This window comes from Rhinopithecus roxellana, chromosome 6, assembly GCF_007565055.1.
Source record: "Rhinopithecus roxellana isolate Shanxi Qingling chromosome 6, ASM756505v1, whole genome shotgun sequence".
In the NCBI taxonomy this organism is placed as follows: Eukaryota; Metazoa; Chordata; class Mammalia; order Primates; family Cercopithecidae; genus Rhinopithecus; species Rhinopithecus roxellana.
The window spans coordinates 149,709,535-149,734,582 of NC_044554.1; the positions used below are offsets into that span (position 1 = coordinate 149,709,535).

Below are 25,048 nucleotides of genomic sequence, written 5' to 3' on the forward strand. Positions count from 1 at the left end.
GATTGCAACCCCTGCTTTTATTGTTCTCCATTTGCTTGGTAGATCTTCCTCCATCCCTTTATTTTGAGCCTATGTATGTCTCTGCATGTGAGATGGGTCTCCTGAATACAGCAGACTGATGGGTCTTGACTCTTTATCCAGTTTGCCAGTCTGTGTCTTTTAATTGGAGCATTTAGTCCATTTACATTTAAGGTTAATATTGTTATGTGTGAACTTGATCCTGCCATTATGATATTAACTGGTTATTTTGCTCGTTAGTTGATGCAGTTTCTTCCTAGCCTTGATGGTCTTTACATTTTGCCATGTTTTTGCGATGGCTGGTACCGGTTGTTCCTTTCCATGTTTAGGGCTTCCTTCAGGGTCTCTTGTAAGGCTGGCCTGGTGGTGACAAAATCTCTAAGCATTTGCTTATCTGTAAAGGATTTTATTTCTCCTTCACTGATGAAACTTAGTTTGGCTGGATATGTAATTCTGGGTTGAAAATTCTTTTCTTTAAGAACGTTGAATATTGGCCCCCACTCTCTTCTGGCTTGTAGAGTTTCTGCTGAGAGATCTGCTGTTAGTCTGATGGGCTTCCCTTTTTGGGTAACCCGACCTTTCTCTCTGGCTGCCCTTAAGATTTTTTCCTTCATTTCAACTTTGGTGAATCTGGCAATTATGTGTCTTGGAGTTGCTCTTCTGGAGGAGTATCTTTGTGGCGTTCTCTGTATTTCCTGAATTTGAATGTTGGCCTGCCCTACTAGGTTGGGGAAGTTCTCCTGGATGATATCCTGAAGAGTGTTTTCCAACTTGGTTCCATTTTCCCCCTCACTTTCAGGCACCCCAATCAGACGTAGATTTGGTCTTTTTACGTAATCCCATACTTCTTGCAGGCTTTGTTCATTTCTTTTTCTTCTTTGGTCTTTTGGTTTCTCTTCTCGCTTCATTTCATTCATTTGATCTTCAATCGCTGATACTCTTTCTTCCAGTTGATCGAGTCGGTTACTGAAGCTTGTGCATTTGTCACGTATTTCTCGTGTCATGGTTTTCATCTCTGTCATTTCGTTTATGATCTTCTCTGCATTAATTGGTCTAGCTGTCAATTCTTCCACTCCTTTTTCAAGATTTTTAGTTTCTTTGCGCTGGGTATGTAATTCCTCCTTTAGCTCTGAGAAGTTTGATGGACTGAAGCCTTCTTCTCTCATCTCGTCAAAGTCATTCTCTGACCAGCTTTGATCCGTTGCTGGCGATGGGCTGCGCTCCTTCGCAGGGGGAGACGCGCTCTTATTTTTTGAATTTCCAGCTTTTCTGCCCTGCTTTTTCCCCATCTTTGTGGTTTTATCTGTCTCTGGTCTTTGATGATGGTGACGTACTGATGGGGTTTTGGTATAGGTGTCCTTCCTGTTTGATAGTTTTCCTTCTGACAGTCAGAAGGACTGTCTGTTGGTCTGTTGGAGATTGCTTGAGGTCCACTCCAGACCCTGTTTGCCTGGGTATCAGCAGCAGAGGTTGCCGAAGATAGAATATTGCTGAACAGCGAGTGTACCTGTCTGATTCTTCCTTTGGAAGTTTCCTCTCGGGGTGTACTCCACCCTGTGAGGTGTGGGGTGTCAGACTGCCCCTAGTGGGGGATGTCTCCCAGTTAGGCTACTCAGGGGTCAGGGACCCACCTGAGCAGGCAGTCTGTCCATTCTCAGATCTCAACCTCCGCGTTGGGAGATCCATGGCTCTCCCCAAAGCTGTCAGACAGAGTCGTTCGCGTCTGCACTGGCCCCCGCTGCTTCCCCTGTTGGTCTTCAGCTGTGCGCTGTCCCCAGAGGTGGAGACTACAGAGACAGGCAGGCTTCCTTGAGCTGCTGTGAGCTCCACCCAGTTCGAGCTTCCCAGCAGCTTTGTTTACCTACTTAAGCCTCAGCAATGGCGGGCGCCCCTCCCCCAGCCTCGCTGCTGCCTTGCGGATAGATCGCCGCAGACTGCTGTGTTAGCAGTGAGGGAGGCTCCGTGGGCGTGGGACCCTCCTGGCCAGGTGTGGGATATATTTTCCTGGTGTGCCTGTCTGCTTAAAGCGCAGTATTGGGGTGGGAGTTACCCGATTTTCCAGGTGTTGTGTGTCTCAGTTCCCCTGGCTAGGAAAAGGGATTCCCTTCCCCCTTGCGCTTCCAGGTGAGGCGATGCCTCGCCCTGCTTCAGCTCTTGCTGGTCAGGCTGCAGCAGCTGACCAGCACCGATTTTCCGGCACTCCCTAGTGAGATGACCCCAGTACCTCAGTTGAAAATGCAGAAATCACCGGTCTTCTGTGTCGCTCGCGCTGGGAGTTGGAGACTGGAGCTGTTCCTATTCGGCCATCTTGCTCCGCCCCAAAAAACACTGCAATTTTTCTTACACAATAAGGATACACAAGAGTTATCACAGTGTGGTAGACAGAATGGCCTCCCAAAGGTGTCTATATTCTAATCCCTGGAACCATGTTAGGGTACATGGCAAAGGGGAATTAAGGATGCAGGTAGAACTGAAGTTGCTAAATCTACTGATCTTAAAAATAGGGAGATTATCCTAGATTATCTGAGTAGGCCCAATGTAATCACAAGGGTCCTTAAAACATGGAAGAGTCTGGCAAAAGAGTCAAAACCAGAGATGTCAGTGTGCTAAGTGTTGCCTCAATATTGCTGGCTCTGAAGATGGAGAAAGGGGCCAGAAGCCAAGAAATGTGGGTGGCCTCTAGAAGCTGGAAAATGCAAGAAAACAGGCTCTCCCCTAGAGTCTCCAGAAGCAGCCTACCAACACCTTGATTTTTGTCCTGTGAGACTCATTTCAGACTTCTGACCTCAAGAACTGAAAAGTAACAAGTTTGTGTGGTTTTAAACCACCGTGTTTACAGTAATTTGTTACAGCATCAGTCGGAAACTACACTCATTGTGAAACGAAAAAAAAGCACTGGACTGATTCAGAGTTATTATGAGTTATACTACTTAAAAGTCAAATTTCTACATAGCTCAGAGACTCAGTTTTCTCATTTATAAAGTGGGGAAATTATGTTCTCTGCCTTTTGCAAAGCGTTACTTGAAGAATTTAATTAGAAGATATCAATATGCTTTTGTAAGCTATAAAGTATCTACAGATGTGAACAAGTATTATTATACAAGATCAATACGAGCAAAATAACATTCATGCTGGCATATTAAAACACATTCAAATACCATATACAATGAAGAGTTCTAGAAACAAAGCTTCATTAATATTTGCTGAAGCTACTTCTAATATGTATTTTTGTGGGTTTTATGACAAAAAAACCCAGCATTTTAATCTCTAGAAAATCTCATAGAAATTGGGGTAATAAAATTTTGAATGTAAGAATTAAGTCTTCTATTACATACTTCCATATTCCATACAGAACAAAGTACAGAATTTATCACACAGTAATTTGTAAAAACTTCTAAAAGTAAAAGGTATGAAAATATCATATACAACAAATTATAATAGAGAATTTGATATTTATAGAATTATGTAACTTGGAGTATGGCCAATTCTTAATCACCTTTAATAAAACAAAGGGGGGTGATCTGGATAAATAACATCCACAGAAATTTTAAGTTAGTTATCACCTTTAGACTTCTCCCATCATACTGCCACAATAAATATTCTTTCTCTTCTTCCTTCCGACTCTTAAGGAGTTCAAATGTTCCAAAAAATAAGGAGGCAGACAGGAACCTATGTAGTTTAAATTTCTATGGAATTCAATCCAACATATCTAAGCTAGCTAAAATCACAAAATGCTTTGGCAATAAAGGCCCTTTCTTCGTTCATGGGAAGCAACAAACTTATAAATACCATTTTAATTTAAATTCATAACCTTCTACCATTAGAATTAACACAATAAATCTAATTTGTAAAAAATTTTAGAAACCAATGGCATGGGAGGAAATACTTAAAACATATAAACACAAAAGACTAACATGTATAATATAGTGCTATGGTTTGGATATGGTTTTTCTGGTGCCCCTTGACCCACTCCCAGTCTCATGTTGAAACCTAATCCGCAGAGTTGGAGGTGGGGCCTAACGGCAGGTGTCTGGGTGTGGGGACAGATCCCTCATGAATGTCTTGGTGCCATTCTCTCAGGATTGAGTTCTTACTCTTAGTTCCTGCAAAAACTAATTGTTGAAAAGAGTCTAGCACTCCTTCCTCTTTCCCTCTTGCTCCCTCTCTCACCATCTGATCCGCACATGCCAGCTCCTCCTCACCTTCCACCATGAATGAAAGCAACCTGATGCCCTCTCCAGAAGCAGATGCTGGTGCCATGCTTCTTGCACAGCCTGCAGAACCATGAGCCAACTAAAGCTCTTTTCTTCATAAATTACCCAGTCTCAGGTATTTCTTCACAGCAACAAAAAAGGGGCTAATACATATATAACAAACTACAAATCAATATAAAATAGATGAATAACCCAATAGAGAAATGGGCAAACCCAATGAATCGGCAATTGAAAAAGGAAACATGTAGCTAATAATAAACACATGGGAAAACGCCCATTTTCACTAGCAATTGGAAAAATGTATCTAAAAAATCAAATTTTTCATCAAGCAAAATAGAGGAAAAGAGAATAGAATACCATCTAATAACAGAAAAGTTATAGGAAATTATACTGCTGGTACAGAATAAATTAGTATGCATTTGTAAAGGAGAGTTTTCAATATTTATTAAAAATTGAAGTGTGCCTACCGCTCAAGCAGAAAATTCTACTTCTAGGTATCTGTTGTATAATAAAGAATTTGTCTGGTTCCTGGCACAGAACTTCAAAAACTCTTGAAATTTTCCAAGTGATGGGGTGTCTTTGTTATTCATGAAGTTCTTGGATCACACCTGACTTTAAATAGATAATTCAGAATGCGAGCTAGTCACCAGAAAGACCAACCATGTGATTAGAGGGCTGGGACTGTGAGTCAGCCTGATCTCTGGGGAGAGGTGAGCTAGAGATCGAGTTCCATCAATTGACTGGCCAATTTTCAGTCAATCATGCCTTCATAACGAAATCCAAATAAGTCTGGACACCTAGACTTGGAGATTCCTGGTTCGTGAACACACAGATATGCCAGGAAGGATCCACAGCCTGATTCCACAAGGAGAATAAAGGAAAGCTCTGCATTCAGGATCCTCCTGCACTTGGCACTGTGTGTCTCTTACTTGGCTGATCCTGATCTATATCCTTTATAATAAAACTAAATGACAAGAATCATAAGTATCATGTTTTCCTAAGTTCTGTGAGTCGTACTAGTCAACTATCAAACTTGAGGCGTCATGGAATTCCCCAAATTTTAGTCTGGTGGGCAGAAATGCTGGTGCCCTGGAGACCTCTGAGGTGTGGCTGGCATTTGAAGTGCCACTTGAAGAAAGCAGCCTTCTTGGGATAGTGTCCTTCCCAAAAGCACCTGTGGCATCTGACACTAACTTCAGGTAATTCGTGCCAGAATTATACTGCAAAATACTTGTTGGTATCAGAATAGTAATCATCCTAGAAAAAAAAATCATACATATGTACAAAAACGTATTCATAAAGATGTTTACAGTAACACTGGAAAAGTAGAAAATTATAAACATTCTAAACATTTACTAATAGAACGGTTAAGTAAACTATAGTGCATATGTACTATGGAACAGCAAGTACAGGACACTTAAAAAGAAGAGTTATGCCGGGCATGGTGGCTCACGCCTGTAATTCCAGCACTTTGGGAGGCCGAGGCAGGAGGATCACGAAGTCAAGAGCTCGATACCATCCTGCCCGACATGGTGAAACCCTGTCTCTACTAAAAATACAAAAATTAGCCAGGTGTGGTGTCGAGCGCCTGTTATCCCAGCTACTCAGGAGGCTGAGGCAGAAGAATTGTTTGAACCCAGGAGACAGAGGTTGCAGTGAGCTGAGATCGTGCCACTGCACTCCAGCCTGGCGACAGAGCAAGAATGCATCTCAAAAAAAAAAAAAAAAAAAAAAAAAAAGATGTGTTTTATTCGTATGTTCTCCCATGAAAAACTCCTCTAAATACATATTATGGAGAATAAGTAGGTTTTAGAGGAACACAGTATGACCACATTCTTGCCAATAACAGCCTCCATCACAAAATCACATACAAAATGAAACTACTTTTTTCTATGTACTTAAAAGTATGTAAATGAGTTAAAACGGAAGTATACATATAAAAAAATAACAGTTACATCTGGGAAGACAATGGGATCAGCAAAAGAAGACTGGAAGTGACTGTCATTTTATCTTAATTATCTGATTTTTATAGGGGTTGATTCCTATTTCTTTTGCAATTAAAAAAAGAGAACTTCCAGTTAAAGAGGACTAGTTGAACATGTTCATACCAGAGGACTGAAAGTGACTTTCACTTTTTTTGCATCATCTGAATTTTTTTTTTTTGAGACATAGTTTCACTCTTGTTGCCTAGGATGGAGTGCAATGGCGCGATCTCAGCTCACTGTAACCTCTGCCTCCCCGGTTCAAGCAATTTTCCTGCCTCAGCCTCCCGAGTCACTGGGATTACAGGCACGCACCACTATGCCCGGCTAATTTTTGTAGAGATAGGGTTTCACCATGTTAGTCCGGCTGGTCTCGAACTCCTGACCTCAGGTGATCCACCGGCGTCGGCCTCCCAATAGGATTACAGGCGTGAGCCACCACGCCCAGCTGCATCATCTAAATTTTTATGGGAGTGAATTCTTATTTCTTCTGCAATTAAAAAAAGAAAACCTCTAAGTTAAGATAACTAGTTGTACACATTCATTAGTTTCTGCTCAGTCTAAACATCCTACTAAAATGATAAAAATATAAAAATATAATTTTTTAAGGGAATACGCCTAGAAAAAATCAAGAAAATGAAATAAAAAGCAGTACCTTTAGACTCTGGAAAGAAAATTAATGAGTAATTATTTTCACTGCAGAACTAGGAAAGCAGAGAAGCAAACTGATTGACAGGAGGCAACAGAATTGGCAAGCACAAGAGATCCCTGGAAGCAGGGGTGAAAGCAGGCCTCAAAGAGAAAGATTCATTGCCAGTCTCTGTAAGAAGCTGTGAGATCTCCCAGTTGTCCGCCCTGACTTGCAGCAGCTAAGCAACCCCAACCCTGGCACTACACTAGAAGTGTTATTTGGAGAGGGGAAAGTTTCTAGACTTGCAGACAACAGGAATAGCTGAAGGCAGAGGTCCTGTATTGATACTAAATATGGAGATTAAATGAAAGCATCATTTTGAGTATTAGGACTCTCAATCTTCTTCTCACTCTGCTCCTAGATCACTAGCATAAACGATTGCATCTTCCAGGCAAGAAAAGCCATTTCTGGAAAATATGACCAGCCCAAGAGAAGCGACAGTAAAACTCCCTAGAAAATGGCCCAGAGAGAGGACACTACATGCACAGAGAGCTTCCAATTTGCTTTTTAGTGATCTCCCACTTTAACAGTATCAGGAGTCAGCCAAAGATCACCAAACATTTAAGGAAAATATCTAACAAAAGAATGAAGCTAAACAAACAGAAAAAGCAAGTGGGAAGAAACTGAGTAATCAGGAAACGGAACAAAGCATACACATACATATACAAACCTGCACATACATAGATACACAGATGCACATGTAAATACATATCAGTAATATTCTTAGAAAAAGATACTGTACCCACAAAACAAAAATGGAATGTAAGAAAACACACTTTTTTAAAGACCTCAGAAATTTTAAAAACATTAAAAATTAAGTTAAAATTAAAATTACAGAAACAAATAAAAATTGACAGAAGAGTTATAAGACCGTATTTTTAAAAGTCCCTATCTGGGCATGGTGGCATGCACCTGTAGTCCCAACTACTCAAGAGGCTGAGGCAGGAGGATCCCTTGAGCCCAGGAGTTCAAGGCTGTTGTGAGCTAGGATCACACGACTACACTCCAACCAAGGTGACAGAGCCTCGAGACCTTGTCTTTAAATAAATAAATAAATCCCCCCAAAGAAAAAAAGAACAAAAAGCAAAGACATAAAAAAAAGAAGAGAAAAAAGAAAAAGCAAAGGATTACTCTAGGTGTACAACATCTAAATCATGAAAGAAAAAAATGGCAAAAAAAAAAAAAAATCACAGAAAGCAGCCAACTCGAAGAGCCTACCAAATATGTTGCACAATGAATGAAAACAGTTCCCTCCCAAGGCATGTAATAATGAAATTTTCATACAAAGGGTCAAAAACCATAATGACATCTATGTGCTCGACAGCAACACTAGAAGCCAGCAGGCAACAAAGCAACACATTTAAAATTCTCAGGGAAAATCACTTCAACCTAGAATTCTATGTCAAGTCAAACTACTCATCAAAAATGAGGGCAGAAATAAAATATTTTCAGAAATGGAAGCCTCAAAACATGTTTACCTTACACGTATTCTTTCTCAGTAGGAACTACGAGATTGTATCAACTGAAAACAACGGAGAATACCAAGAAAGAAGACACATAAATTCAAGGAACCAGGAAACTGAACGTAAGAGAGAGGCAGGCAAATGCAATTTCCAAGATGATGATGAACAAAAAGCGATCTCATAGGATAATCAGTTCAGAACACGGTAGGTCAGAGGGTCCCAGAAGAGACTTTAACAAGAAAATGACATTCAGGCAATACTCATTATATGAATAATCTGAGAGGACATTCATACAAATGAGGGAGGGTTGTAAAACTAAACAATGTTTTTAACTAACAATTTTGTAAAAGACAAAAGAGAAAACACAAAATTGTACAGGAAAAGAAAAGCAGCCAAGTATGAAAAGGACTCTGAATTATTAAAAGTTAATTAGATTCTGTACATTTCACAACTAAAATATAGAATAACTCACACTTAAAATACTACAAGTGGTTGATCTAACTTCTGAGTCTCATCTCCGGATAACAGCTAAAGAAATTATCTACTCTACCACCGACTTCTTATGACATAGACTCAAAAGTCTTATGAAGTAACTATCCTAACACATAAATTACTATATAAAAGTGACTGTATTAGTTCAATATTTATAAAGACATTTAAAGTGGCCAATAATACTAAATATCCTTAATTCTTAATTTTATTTGGTTTTAAAGAAAGTAACAGCAATCCTCCAAAAAACTCTGTACGGTAAAGTGGTAGGAAGAGTGGACAAAAGGAGTTATTAAGGAACTGAGAATTCAAGGTGACCAGATACACTGTTTGTGAAGAAGTGCTATGATAGACAGGAAACCTGGAGAATTACAAATCAAGACTTCAGGACTCTCAGACTGAAGGGTGCTGAAGCACCAGCAAAGCAGCGAATTGCTTTAGTAAATGCCATGTCATCCAGGTTGCCTGAGATGCAGTAAATCATGTAACTAAAAAAAAATTAAGTTTTTCAAGCCTTTGCCCTGAAGTAGCAGCACGCACTTAATGAAAACACTGACCTACCTTATCAACCATCCTTCCAACCATCTCCAACTGCCCACAAAACACACTCACATTGATAACACTTCGTAACACCTTCAAATGGTTATAAAAGAGCTATAAGCACAGTATAATTTTACTTCTAAGGCTATTTTATAACTGCCTCCATTTATATAATCTACATTATACCTATTTGGTTCAAAAATTAATTTATCTATATTTACATTCTACAAATAAAAACAAAGCCTACCACTTCTTTCTAGAGCAATACATTTTTATACATAATTTAAACACAGCAATAATTCTGATAATAATCTTATCTTAAAACATAATAAAGTAGTTATCAAATACATTTTGGGAAACATTCAATATTTACAAAGTTTTTACCATGTGTTTAGCAGGGTAAATGTGCTGAAAAACTCAATTTAAATGTTCAGAGGAGAATTCTGTAAATACAAGGAAGACACATATTATAAAAATAATGAAAACTGGATTGTTTCTGCAGTCTGAGCAGTTGGCAAGTGAAAGGAATATGGTATCAGAGTAAAGCACATGGTCTTTTGAGGAGGGTGAGACTGGAAGTGGGGCATAAATCTTGGATGTTTTAACTTTTTCATTCATTGAAGAGGTTCGTTCAATAGTTAGAAGCATAAAGGTATGAAGTATGTGGACTACTTTAACCCTCACAATACTACAAAAGCAGGTTTTTGTTTTGTTTTGAGACAGAGTCTCGTTCCGTCACACAGGCTGGAGTGCAGTGGTGTAATCCTGGCTCACCGCAACCTCAGCCTCCTGGGTTCAAGCAATCCTCCTGCTTCAGCCTCTGGAGTAGCTGGGACTAACAGGCACACACCACCATACCTGGCTAATTTTTGTATTTTTGGTAGAACCAGGGTTTCCCCATGTTGCCCAGGCTGGCCTTGATCTCCTGAGCTCAAGCAATCGCCCCCTCGGCCTCCTAGAGTACTGGGTATTGGGGTTACAGGTGCAAGCCACTGCACCTGGCCTGATTCTAGAGATGAGAAAACAGAGGTACAGAGGAACTAAGAAATTTGCTTAAGGTCAGCCCAAGAAACATGACTTGAAGATTTCAACTCTTCCCCACAATAACAGAATACAGCCTGGACATAAAGTGCATCCCATCTCTGCTTTTGTAATTTACGGACAGACACAGAACTCAAACTGAGTTAATCTGAGTCCTTTCTGCTGGAGGTAGAGAAAGGTACTCCCTTCAGGCCTGAAAGACAGCATGTAGTTAAAAGTACAGAGTCTCAAGGCCCCAGCTTAAAGAAGGCCCATACCGCCTGGGGGCAGTGGCTGACACCTGTAATCCCAGACACACACACACACACACACACACTTTCTCTCTCTCTCTCTGTCTCTCTCTCTGTCTCTCTCTCTCTCTCTCATCCCCCCCCCCCCCACCCCCCTCTCTAAATTTCAGCTCCAGAGGCCTTGGTTCCTGCATTTGTTCCTTCAATTCTCTAAGTTACCCTAGGATTCTTTTCAGTAATTTGAAACAATATATAGTTTTTCCACCTAATGTTATTTTGAGTTATGCTTCTATCCTTTACAACTGAAAGACTTAAGATTCTCTGACCATGGTGCAATACTTTTTTCTGTTTTTTGAGCAGGAGTCTTGCTCTGTCACCCAGGCTGGAGTACAGTGGCACGATCTCGGCTCACTGCAACCTCTGCCTCCCGGGTTCAAGCAATTCTCCTGCCTCAGCACCTCTTAGCAAGCTGGGATTACAGGCACCTGCCACCATGCCTGGCTGATTTTTGTATTTTTAGTAGAGATGGGCTTTCACCATGTTGGCCAGGCTCATCTCGAACTCCTGACCTCAGATGATCCACCCACCTTGGCCTCCAAAGTGCTGGGATTACAGGTGTGAGCCACCATGCCCAGTCACAGTTCAGTATTTCTAAATTAACACTAGAAGTAACAAAAGGGTAGTAGTAAGGACAACCACAATAAAGCCACACTTTAAAATAACTTCCAAGTAAAAGAAAATATCAAAATGCAGTTAACATGATTATTCCTCGATAGAACTGACTTTTCAAAGAAAAAGAAAATGTGTACTCAATGATAACGAAAATGTTAAGTATCCAAAGCTATGGGACGTGAGTATATGTAACAAGAAGTAAACACAGTCTTAAACACTTTTATCATTAAAAATATTAAATAAAAAATAAAAGAACTAAGAAGCTAGGAGAAAGAACAAAATTAACTTTACAAAATGAGAAAGAACAGAATAGAGGTAACAGTAGGAAAAAATTAAAAACCAACAAAAATAGCAAAATTTATTGTCCAAACTGAGCACTGGCTCTCTGAAACATATTACACAAAATAAATAACCCATTATGTATATCTGGCTTCTTTGTTCTTTTTTTCCCTCAGTTCACATATAAATAGGTAAATTAAAGAACTATTACAGACTAATCACAATCAAGCAAAAATTAGGATATTCCACATGGTCAGAACTTATGAAATTGAAATGACTGAATATACCTATAATTTTCTGACACACTAAATGCCCCTAATGGGATGTTAGAAACTGGTGGAAATGGAAAGAGCATGTTATCAAAGAATATGTAACCCATGGATCAAGAAGAAATCATATGGGAAATTAAAATACATTTTTCACTGAATGTTAACAAGAACACTTCAAAATCAGTGGGATTCAGGTAAAGCAATTCTTAGAGGAAAAATTGTAGCTTTAAAACTTTGTATTAGAACATCAGAAAGGTTAAAATCGAAACAATATAAAAACGAATGTTCCTAATTTTGTGTCGAAAACAAATACATATATAAAAGACATTAACACTTTTTTCTGGTGGTAAGATTACAAGCAATTTGCGATTTTTATACATGCTTTTCTGTATGTTAATTTTTCTTTAGTGAACAGGTATTATTTTTACAATTAAAAAAAAAAAAAGGTTTCAAAAACTTCCTTTCCCTGTGGTTGAATTCTAATTGTTGGCCTCTTCCTCTGACTGTCTTTTAAAATACTTGCTTCTCTGGATTCCATCCTTGTCTTTCGTCGATTTATATTCATCCCTTAGGAATCTTATCCACTTTCTGGATTCATTTATAACCTGCAAATTGATTTCTGAATTTTTTGTAATATCCTGAATTAGAGACTCATGTTTCCAACCACTTAAAGAATACTTTTATCCAGATGGAAATCCTATAGCCACTCAATTTAACAGGCCTAAAAGGAACTCATTATCATTTCCTAAAACTTGTTCTTTTCATCTTTAATACTGGTTAAAGACATCACTACGTACCATGGTTCTCAATTCTATCAGTTCTACCTTAGAAATCTCAATCAAATCTAACTTTTCTTCTCCCTCACCAATGCCATGTTTTCAACATAGGCATCTTTTGTCAGTTATATTCTAAAAGAATCCTAACTTATCCTCCTGCAATCACACTCTCCTCCTTAAGAACTGAATCCTGATCAGGGTTGCTGCATACAGCCTGAAGTCTGCACCACTAGAGAAGGTCGCCAGCCATGTAAACTACGATTGTTAATTGTGCCCAATGGCCTAATCATGATACTCCCCCTGCTTTCAAACTTCATAAGATAAAACAAACCTATAGCACTACAAAATCCTTCAGCTGGCTCCACTTTCTATTTTTCTAGCTTCAGGTTCTCATCATTCCTCTACGCACCCTACAATCCAGACATATTTAACTTTTCAGTATGCCCTATCAAAACCCACGCTTCTGTGGATTTCTCTTTAGTCTATAACGCCCTCTCCGTAAAACTTCTAAATCCTTCAAACTACAGTTCAAATATATTTTGAACTGTATTCAATGTATTCAAAAAACCCTCCTCTGGGAAGCATTTTTTGACTAGCCTAGACAAAGATACTTCACTAAGCATTTTGCTAACAGTTCTATTATATAATTTGTTGCACTGTATAATAATCACATATACCCATCTCTCAGATTCAGTGGAGAGTTGAGCAGTGCATAAAGAAACCCCATATTTGAACCCTCAGTAACTACAATGCGCAGCCCCTAAAAGGGGCTCGATTCATGTTTATTAATGCTATACTTACCATATGCATTAGGACAACTTTTTAAAAGTAAATAAAAAATGAGTTTAACAAAAAAGTTACATGTTCAGTTGTCAATCTAAGTCTATAATCCATGTGGCAGACAGAACTGATGTGACTATTCTTGATTCCTACACTTCCTGGTGTTTAAACCTTTGTATAATTCCCTCCCCTTGCACATGAACTGGACCTATGGCTTGCTTCTAATCAATAAAATACAGCAAAGGCAATGGGTTGTATGTGATTACATGTACATGATTATGTAAGAACATAGCACCAGTTCACCTTTGCTAGACTCTCTTCCTTTGCTGACTTTGAAGAAGCAAGCTGCTCTGAACCTAACAGACACAAAGAAATCAATTCAGCCAATAACCCAAGGAAGTCTGGGGGCAGATCTTTTCTCAGTTGAGTCTCTAGATAACAACCCAGCCCTGGCCAACACTTTGACTGCAGTCTTACAGAGGACACAGCTCAGTTGTACCCAGCCTCTTGACCCATAGAAATTGCGGGGTAGTAAATGTGTTGCTTAGAACCGCTAAATTTGTAGTCATTTGTTAATAAGCAGCTTAGAAAACGAATAAAATCAGAACCTAAGGCATTTCTGAACCCTCTTTTCACAAAAAGGCCTACGTTTTGTCCAATTTCTAAAGAAGTAAATGTCACGTACATGCAAAATTAAAACACAGACTAACATTTCAAATAAACAATAGTTCTTAAGAATATTTACATAAGGTAAAATTTAGGAAGTAATTTGCTATATAAAGCAGTTCCTACACTCTCTTTTAACATATTTGCCAATATACCCAATTTTACATAATACTTAGTAGAGGTAATAAGTGTAACATTAGGGCAATTCTCCTTACAAACCCAAACAATAATAAATAGTTTACAAGTTGATATCTAATTAACGATATTTGGTAATCAGAAGAACTTACTTACTAGTCATCAGGCAAAGCAATCAAATTGGAGGACAGCAAGGGACTTGCTGGAGATGTGCCTCAGGGAGTAAGACACTATCTTACAACAGGGCTCTTACTCCCTAAGGCACTGCACCAGCCAGCAAAGCATCAAAATACCAGGTTCTTAGGTCATGCGGCTCTCAGATCAGGTGATGCCCTGTGCAACTCACCAATCCTCCCCACCTTGCAGTCAAGAATAGTTCCAAAAAATTCCCAAAGCAGAAACTTCCATGACACAGGCCACGCTTACACACAGCAAAGCATATAATACGAAGGCACGAAATTACAAGTGAGAAACAATAACCACCAAAATTCTTGTTACTTCAGGAGTGGCAGGGGTTGTGGTTAGAGGGCTCATTTTTCTTAGAAAGGCAAACATTCCTCTTTTGCCACTGCCCGTAAAAGCCTTCAATGGCACAAAATAACATTCAAGAGTAGGAAATAAATTAATTACAATATCCCAAATTCAAACATTTTGGCACTTGATATTGGTAAGAAGTGATAACTTAGACCAATTCAATAATGGTTAATTGATGAAGACAACCTAACACCATAAAACTTCACATCTGCCTTACAAATTAAGAGAAATCTTCCTAGATACAGGTCTTCTTCAACATACTCAGTTTTAAGAGATAACCCGCACTCCCTCAATATAAGAAAACATGTTTCACAAGTAACAAGGCACCTGAATGACAATCAGACTACTGAACTACTCAAGAGCAAGCCACACCCAAAAAGCTCAAGAAAATCAGGAGGCCAAAAGCAACCCCGCACCACTGGTTGTCTGAGATTAAATCATTCTACATTTTCACTTCCGGACTCAAGGACACATTATAGAAGTCCACACGATTTCTCTGGAAATAATCTCCATTTATTGGTATATTTCTATAGCCCAATTCATCTACCCCATCCTTGCCGCATCAATAAAGGCTATTTTACCACTCATATTATGCTCTTATGCACAAAACTACTTGACAGTGGAAAAAAAGTAGACATAAATTAAAGCCAGACAAACCCCTCTAAGATACTATCAAGATTTTTAAATATTAGGAAATACCCTTAAGACCTGTTTTAAAACAAAGGTGATGGACAATGCTAGCAGTAGTCAAGAAAGTGTCTGTTCACTTTAACACTCCCCAGTCTGAAAAGAATAACAAAGACAAGATTTACTTCACCTAAAAACTCCCATATAATCATATTCTGATGTCCGGCAACTCAATTCTAGGAAATTTCTACAAACTGAAATATCTGGATTAGACATTTTTCTTCCAGTCTCTAGAGAGAATAAGAGCGTACATAGCCAAAATAGATGTCCAAAAGACAGCAAAACATAAAACCAACACAGAAAACTTCCTGGTTCAATGTGGCAATTCATTGTGAGGGAACTACTAACAATTCCACTTGCTAGACTCTTAAGTGTTAAAAATAAAAGGGGGGGGACTGTTTTTCATTTTCTATAAATTACATGACAGCTCACAAGTGAGTAATTTTGAATCTTATTGGTACCATATTTTCTTATTAGGAGATGTGAATAATATAAACAACTACTAAAACAACAGTTTTACAGAAAACAATATGAACTTTCCATTAATTCTGAAATAATCCTTTTATCAATTTTCAGATGGAGTTATTTGTATATAACCATTTATACAATTTGTAACTGAATAAACACAATAATGCTATAAGATACTAAAAAAATTAAGTAAATATGAAGTATAGTCAAGTCTAATTTTTTAAATTATGATTCTTCATCTAGCTCCCTAAATCTCAAGATGAGGAGAAACATGCCTCTATTATTTTCCTAATAACTCGTCCACTAAAATATAGGTAAAAATCTCAGTAAGGCATGCCACTAAGATGGGTTTTTACATAAGTGTATTCCATCTCCCTGTCTCAACAAAAATTTCAGGATGTGGCACTTTCATCTGATCCTGTCACATAAGAATAGGTAGTTTCTCCCATCCCTTTCCAGCAATTCTCAACTGAGGTTCCTCATCTGAATCACCAAACACAGGAAATTATTTCAGTGACTGTTTTCTCAACTGTTCCAAGAATGATACATAACTAAAACCGTCCTAAATGCACTGGAGCTAAAAGTTAAAATGCATTGCACACTACAGTACAATTCTCTCCACAAAGCCAGTTGAGAAAGGCTGCAAAAAGTTCCTCAGAAACTGTCACTGTACTACTAGGTCCCAGTCACCCAACCCCAACAGCACTAAAAGAACTATAGTGAGTGCACAAACCTAGAACTTAGATAAGAAAAAGGATAAATGCTTTATCTCCAACTTCAAGCAACTAGGTATTTTGATTTACTCATTTACTAGGAAGCATGGAGCTCAACTGTTTGTCCATTGCTCCGAATGGAATGCATTTACTTAACAAAATAAATCCACAGAAATATAACGTTTCTCAAAGGGAATTATCAACTCTTAGAAAATGAATTTTTAAAAATCAGCATATTAAATATTAACTATTAACTTGACAAGGCGTTTCCTATTCACCCTTCTTTAGCAAACTTAAATATTCACCTTTTTATAAATGCTAAATGCAAATTTTCACTTTAAAAATATAAATATTAAAAACCAGTTTGCCCTTCATTCTTGCACTAATCACCAATTCTCAGAAACTGCCTTTTATATTCTTCAATGTGGACTACAGCAACTTCAACTGGTACGTTAGCTGTGATCAAATCACTTTAAGGCCACCAGGAGAGTTCTTTTACTCAAAAGCAAATGACTTTTAAAAATGGCCCAATTTTAAGACGGATGAATATTTTTAGAAAGCAAAAATTACTTTAAAACAAGGTAGCTAATTAAAAGTCAAGTGTCGTTCCATATTGAATGTGCAAAGCGTTACTAAAAGATGGGAAAAATTAAACATGACATTCTTATTTTTAATTTATGCTGGCGTGTATGCTGATAGTACAGAACATTAGAACAGATAAATTACCACGTATTCCACTTTCCTAAGTCTCCAAAGTTCCTACGTTTACAAATACATGAGTAAAAGAGGCACAAAAATGTAGGGGATGCTGTTTTCGCTGCTAATCTGCGCTCAGCTGCGAATTCTTCTAATATCGGATGTATAATGCGATGAAATGGGAATGCTTATCTTCTATACTTCTATTTATTTTCATAAATCGGGGAGGGGATGTGATCTTGATTCACTTACTATTAGCGTTGCGCAATAAAGTGGATCAGCATAAAACATAACTGAAGAATTCATTTTCCCAGGACAACGCACCCTTCCTCCTGTTTCTGTAGTAAAGCCATCTTTTGCTATTTAAAGTGTCCATTTTTCACAACTGACTTTTCCTTAACTCTAGTCAACACTGCTCTTCAAAAGAACTTAGCCAATTACTGTACCTTGTAGGCTGATTTGCAAAATTTTTACTTCCTTAGGAAACTTTTCCATTTTTTTTTTTTTTTTTTTTTTTTTTTTTTTTTTTTTTTTTTTTTTTTTTTTTTTTTTTTTTTTGAGACGGAGTCTCGCTCTGTCGCCCAGGCTGGAGTGCAGTGGCCGGATCTCAGCTCACTGCAAGCTCCGCCTCCCGGGTTTACGCCATTCTCCTGCCTCAGCCTCCCAAGTAGCTGGGACTACAGGCACCCGCCAACTCGCCCGGCTAGTTTTTTGTATTTTTTAGTAGAGACGGGGTTTCGCCGTGTTAGCCAGGATGGTCTCGATCTCCTGACCTCGCGATCCACCCATCTCGGCCTCCCAAAGTGCTGGGATTACAGGCTTGAGCCACCGCGCCCGGCCAACTTTTCCATTTTTTAAATGCTTTCCAAATTAAGCAAGACTCACATTAACTGTGATCTTAAGTAGCGGTTTAGTGAGGTTTACAAACAAACTTTTCATTAACGCATTCATACAATTAAAGTGACATAGTAAGTGGGACTGACACAGATTTAAGGATTACAGCTTTATATTAAAAGTCGGTCCAAAGATGGTAACTCAGCGTTCATTCGAGACCCTTTGACTTTTGGCCTTTAAAAACTGTTCCCCACTGAGTCCCCAGATAGAACTACATTTAGCAACGGGTCTCCTCCTGACTTCCTGGTACTAAAAGCCACAACCACAACAGCTGTTTCGTCGGTTTGTTGTAAAACAACATTTGCTCCAGTCATCTCTCTGGAAAACAGACTTTCTCTACTGGGGAGCCGCTGAGATGAGGGTGCTCACGATGTTTAAAAACAAAACCACGCGTCTACGCGGTAGCGGCACCGCAGGAGTTAAATGCCGGGGGTTTCTTCCCAGGATGGAGACCGCGCGGGCTGGGCCGGCGGCCCCCTGCGCCCCGGCCGAAGGAGAAAAGGAGAAGGGTAAAAATAGCCGGCGGCCACGACCCACGCGCAGCCGAGGGAAGACTGAGTGCGGGTGCGCGGAGAGGGGTCCGTACCTCCAAACATGTGCAGCGAGAGGTGAGCTGGTAAGAAGCCAATCACCAGGCCCGGCCCGCCGGGGCTCCCGCCCACCGGCCGGTCCTGGCCGCCGATGCCGTCTTCAGGGCTGCTGTGCACCGAGTCCTGCCAGCCGTAAGAGCCGCTGCTGCTGTTCCGGATGCTGAAGGAGGACTGCCCGCGCGGGCCCCCGACGCCACGCTCCCCACGGCCCCGCCGAGGGAGCGGCTGCGCGGGGCTGCTGGGGCCGCCTCGGCGCTGCCTGAGGCGCTGGGCTGGTGAGCGCTGGGCACCTGAGCCGGGAACCTCCCGGCGGCGACGGCCCGAGCGCCCCCGCCGCCGCCCGCGGTCCCATTGGCCCTTCCACTGCTACTGGAAGGTAGATCCGAGCCCGAGTACGCGCGCGTGAGGCCGTTAGCGGCGGCCGGGCCGCTCTGCTTGGCGCCTATGTCCGCCCTGCCCCGGGCCGGGCCCGCGCGCTGCGCCCCGAGAGCCGGGAGGGCGGGAGCGAGCGCAGGAGCTAGAGGGCAAGGCCGAGGCGCCGCGGCCGGCCCAGAGAGGCCCCAGCACGTCCAGCGCCGCCGCCCGGCGCCCCGAGGGGCAGTCGGCGCCCGGCGCGCTCTTCTGGCGCGCTCTTCTCGGGGCGGTGGGCGAAGCCGGCGGCCTGACGCGGGCGCAGAAAAGGAAGAGACGCGGAGAGGAAGAGGTCCCGGCTGCTGGCACCCCTCGCTGGCTCCAGCAGGAATGGGCAGGAACGGCCGGCTCAGGTGGCCGTGCGGCTGCCGCTGGTTTCGGTTCTGGTGCGCCACGACGGGCTGCTGCCGCTCTCTGCCGCCGCGCTCGGCGCCCCGGGCCTCGGCACCGCCTCCTCTCGGGCGGCCGCTGCTACCGCCGCCATCCTCCGGCTCCCAGGGGGGCTGGCGGCTGAGTGGGAGGCGCCGGCCCAAACTCCGCCAGGGCCACCTTCCCTCCTCCCCCAGCCACCCAGCTGTTATTAACGGAGAAAGAGGAAAAACGGGTGGCGCGCGAGGGGAAGAAGAATGGGAGGGAGGGGTGGCGCGCGCTTCCCGTCAACCGTCGCCTCGCTCCCCCTGCGAAAGAGGGGTCGGGCTGGCGGGAGGATCTGGGCTGCGAAGGTGGGGGTGCCCGGGAGGGGAGGAGGTTCCCCGGCCCTCGCGCCGGAAGACCGCGGAGCGGCGCGGCAGCAGGGTGCGCCCAGCCCGTGTGTTTGGGTCGCGCGCGGTGACCCTGACCCCGCCCCCGCCCCCTCGCGCCGCTGGGCCGATTGGCTCCCGCCGGCCTTGCTCCGCCTCCCCTGGCCGCGACCTGCCCGCCCCTGCTCCGCCTCGCCAAGGTACTGCGGTGTGGTAGGTGCTGCCACCCATGGACTCGGTGATGGACAGGTCTCTGGCCCCGCCCTGCCAGCCAGAGCGAGCCCAGTCTTCCTCGCCAGGCCTACGCGGATAGGAGGGACGGACACCGGGCGCCAACCAGAAGGCGGCCCCTCCTCCCGCACGTGGCCCCGCCGACGCTGGAGGAGCCTGTGTCAGCTGCAGCTTTTCCTGGCAGGGGGCATGAATGACTGTGTCCTGTGCCCAGAGCCATTTGGTTTCGGTGGGTGTTGGTGTTACACACTGATTTAAAAAAAGAGAATCTCAGAAGCCAGCTTGATCTGAATTAGACTCACTCATGAAACACCAACCTGGGAGGAAGCGCAGGGTTGGAAGAACTCGGGATAATCCAACTTGACCCTCCGTGGTAGGGCAAAAACCGTCGTGCCAGGAACGCTGCACCTGACTCACAAAACCTAGGATCTAGGCCCAACACCAAACTAAATTATGTGTAGTGAGCAAATTATTTTACTTTTTTGGACTTCAGGTTTGTTTTTGTTTTTGTTTTTGAGACCGAGTCTCGTTCAGTCACCCAGGCTGGAGTGCAGCGGTGCGATCTCGGCTCACTGCAACCTCCTCCTCCCGGGTTTGAGCGATTCTCCTGCCTCCTCCTCCAGAATAGCTGGGATTACAGGCACGTGCCACCACACCTGGCTAATTTTGTATTTTTAGTAGAGACAGGGTTTCACCATGTTGGCCAGACTGGTCTCGAACTCCTGTCCTCAAGTGATCCACCCGCCTCGGTCTCCCAAAGTGTTGGGATTACAGGCGTGAGCTACCGCACCTGGCCGACTTTTTGTGTTAAATCCTAGGGCACCAGCATCTTTAAGATCCTGTAACTTCTCTAAAATGGAATGTAATAAAATTCTCTTCAGTGCATTCCTCGGTGTTGGTGTGGTTGCTTCACGGCAGAGCGGGGTCTGGATACCTAGGAAACAGCCTGCTCTGAGACTCCCATTTTGAAAATGTCTAGTCTCTACTTGAAAATAATAGCAAGTGGTGTTTTTGAAACTACAGAAATAAATACTTTGTCATTTTTTCACTATTTGCAATAAGTCGTTTATGTAATGATTTTCATCACTCAGGGTGTGGGAATCAAGTTTTTAAACAAATGGAGAAGAATATATGTATACATACAAAGACATGCATCGTGTATCTATGTACACAAACACACATATTTAATGGAAAAACAAAGGTACTCAGTGCTTTATACGCAATATGTTAAGATATGGTCATTATTTTGGTTAAGTGCCCTCTGCAGATGTTTCCTGCCACCTCCTTCCCCATCCCAGCATCACAGACTGACTTCAGTGTTCCCACTCAGTGCTGTACAATAACTCCTTCATAGCTCTGATCATGTTATTGTTATTACACATCTTGCTTGTCACTAAATAATTGGCTCCATGACAAACTTCATGTCTGTACCTCCAGTGTTTAACATAGTGTCTGGTCTTGCAATGTTACAAAAAATGTTTGGTGAATGAATGAATGAATGAATGAATACATATATCTTCACCAGTTGTACTAAAACGATTATTTCTTGAATGTCACTCATTAACTTATGTTCTTATTCTCCTTGACATTTCCCTTGTGGTGGATGCCCCTTCCGCCTCCTCTCTAGTGGGCCTTTTTGTTTCTTTCCCCACGAGGATTCTGGAGATAAAATGCTGGGCTTCTATGTCCTTTCCTTGGCCCTCTTTCCTCTCTCCTCACCCTTCTCATCTCTCTCCAGTCACCAGCATGAAGCTTTCGATGTATGTTATTGTCAACCAAACAGTTCTGCCTTCATTGAAAATGTGTCGCTTCTTTATTTATTTATTTTGAGATGGAGTCTTGCTCTGTCGCCAGGCTGGAGTGCAGTGGTGGGATCTGGGCTAACTGCAACCTCCGCCTCCCAGGTTCAAGCGATTCTCCTGCCTCAGCCTCTGGAGTAGCTGGGATACAGGCATGTGCCATCATGCCCAGCTCATTTTTTTGTATTTTTAGTAGAGACAGGGCTTCACCATGTTGGCCAGGATGGTCTTGAAATCCAGAACTTGTGATCTACCCGCCTCGGCTTCCCAAAGTGCTGGGATTACAGGCGTGAGCCACCACGCCCAGCCGTCACTTCTTTATTATACCTACCAGTTCTTCAAAAATTAAAAGTGCTGCTTCATCCAAATGAGTACACACAGGTATACACATATGTAGAACTGCAACAGGTTTTTGAGATAATACCCATGCTACCTGAAATGCACTCTGCTTTCTATTTGACTTCACTTTTGTAAAATGCTGGTCACCGCTTATTGGATTGACTTTATAACCCCCTAAGGGGATGTAATCTGCACTTGGATAAACAGTAGTCTAAATCAGTGCTTTGCAAACTTTAGCACACACAAGGATTACAGGAAAACCTTGTTAAAGCAGGCTGCTGAGCCCCACCCTCAATGATTCTCCTTCCATAGCTCAGGGTTGGGCGTGGAGAATTTGCATCCTAACAAACTGCGCAGTGATGTTGCTACCATTAGACTTCAGACTCTTCGTGTTTGGAGAAGCACTGGTCTAAATGGCGCTTTCCTCTACAATCAGAACTGTTGTTTTAATGCCTTCATGACCTTATTAAGAGACGAGAGCCCAGGTCTTTAAAATGTTTCAAATTTGAAGGTTTCAAAATACACTATATTCCTCCTGATGCTGTTCAATGATATGTTGACCAAAGGCTTTGGGGGTACAAAATTAGATATTGTTAAAGCACTTCACATTGACAAAATTATTGGCCACAAACCCACACTGGAACAGGTAAGCTACTTCTGGGCTTTCAATAAAAATGCCTGACCAATCAGTTTGTTGTTGTCTAGTTTGAAGTTTAGTTGGGGCGAGCCTCTTCCCTTTGTATTCCCTTACTCTCCTTTGCGTTCCTCTTTCCTCTCTTGGTTTCTCTTTTAAAACTCTGCTGGATCAGACCTTTGATGCGTGGGCCAGCAAATTTGCATAGTGACACCCATTAGTCCTCTCAGTCAGGTACCACAGCCTCTGTACAGGGCTGTCCTGCAGCCAGCACTAGCCCTACACATTTTGCTAAGGATTTGCCATCCCACTTTTCCCCTTGTTATAGGATTTAAGAGATGGTTATGGCTTTGTTTTTTTGTTTTGTTTTGTTTTTTTTCAAGTAAGTGTTCATACACTACCTCATCTCTACCAAAATAGGACTATATGTATAATTACTTATTTTTAAATAGGCCTATTTTCCTATTACTTTACTTTTTAAAGAAACAAATGAAACATCTAAACATTAAAATGAATCTTAATATATCCTACATGTGTGTTAACACATCCTACATACACTGTCCAAGATCTTAGTGGTGATTAGAAACTTACATCTTGAGGGGGCGGAGCAAGATGGCCAGTAGGAACAGCTCCAGTCTCCAACTCCCAGCACGAGCGACACAGAAGACGGGTGATTTCTGCATTTTCAACTGAGGTACTAGGGTCATCTCACTGGGGAGTGCCGGACACTTGGTGCTGGTCAGCTGCTGCAGCCAGACCAGCAAGAGCTGAAGCAGGGCGAGGCATCGCCTCACCTGGGAAGTGCAAGGGGGAAGGGAATCCCTTTTCCTAGCCAAGGGAACTGAGACACACAACACCTGGAAAATCAGGTAACTCCCACCCCAATACTGCACTTTAAGCAAACGGGCACACCAGGAGATTATAACCCACACCTGGCCGGGAGGGTCCCACACCCATGGAGCCTCCCTCATTGCTAGCACAGCAGTCTGCGATCTACCTGCAAGGCAGCAGCGAGGCTGGGGGAGGGGCACCCGCCATTGCTGAGGCTTAAGTAGGTAAACAAAGCCCCTGGGAAGCTTGAACTGGGTGGAGCTCACAGCAGCTCAAGGAAACCTGCCTGTCTCTGTAGACTCCACCTCTGGGGACAGGGCACAGCTAAACAACAACAAAAAGCAGCAGAATCCTTTGCAGACGCAAACGACTCTGTCTGACAGCTTTGAAGAGAGCAGTTGATCTCCCAACACAGAGGTTGAGATCTGAGAACGGACAGACTGCCTGCTCAAGTGGGTCCCTGACCCCTGAGTAGCCTAACTGGGAGACATCCCCCACTAGGGGCAGTCTGACACCCCACACCTCACAGGGTGGAGTACACCCCTGAGAGGAAGCTCCCAAAGTAAGAATCAGACAGGTACACTCACTGTTCAGCAATATTCTATCTTCTGCAACCTCTGCTGCTGATACCCAGACAAACAGAGTCTGGAGCGGATCTCAAGCAACCTCCAACAGACCTACAGCTGAGGGTCCTGACTGTTAGAAGGAAAACTATCAAACAGGAAGGACACCTATACCAAAACCCCATCAGTACGTCACCATCATCAAAGACCAGAGACAGATAAAACCACAAAGATGGGGAAAAAGCAGGGCAGAAAAGCTGGAAACTCAAAAAATAAGAGCACATCTCCCCCTGCAAAGGAGCGCAGCTCATCGCCAGCAACGGATCAAAGCTGGTCAGAGAATGACTTTGACGAGATGAGAGAAGAAGGCTTCAGTCCATCAAACTTCTCAGAGCTAAAGGAGGAATTACGTACCCAGCGCAAAGAAACTAAAAATCTTGAAAAAAGAGTGGAAGAATTGATAGCTAGAATAATTAATGCAGAGAAGGTCATAAATGAAATGACAGAGATGAAAACCATGACACGAGAAATACGTGACAAAAGCACAAGCTTCAGTAACCGACTCGATCATCTGGAAGAAAGAGTATCAGCGATTGAGGATCAAATTAATGAAATGAAGCGAGAAGAGAAACCAAAAGAAAAAAGAAGAAAAAGAAATGAACAAAGCCTGCAA

At 42.2% G+C, this 25,048-nt stretch overlaps 1 pseudogene; it reads right to left on the bottom strand.

The window, feature by feature from the left end:
- Positions 1 to 19,894, bottom strand: part of LOC115898207 — a 106,663-nt pseudogene extending 86,769 nt beyond the window's left edge.
- Between the last annotated feature and the right edge of the window lie 5,154 nt (positions 19,895 to 25,048).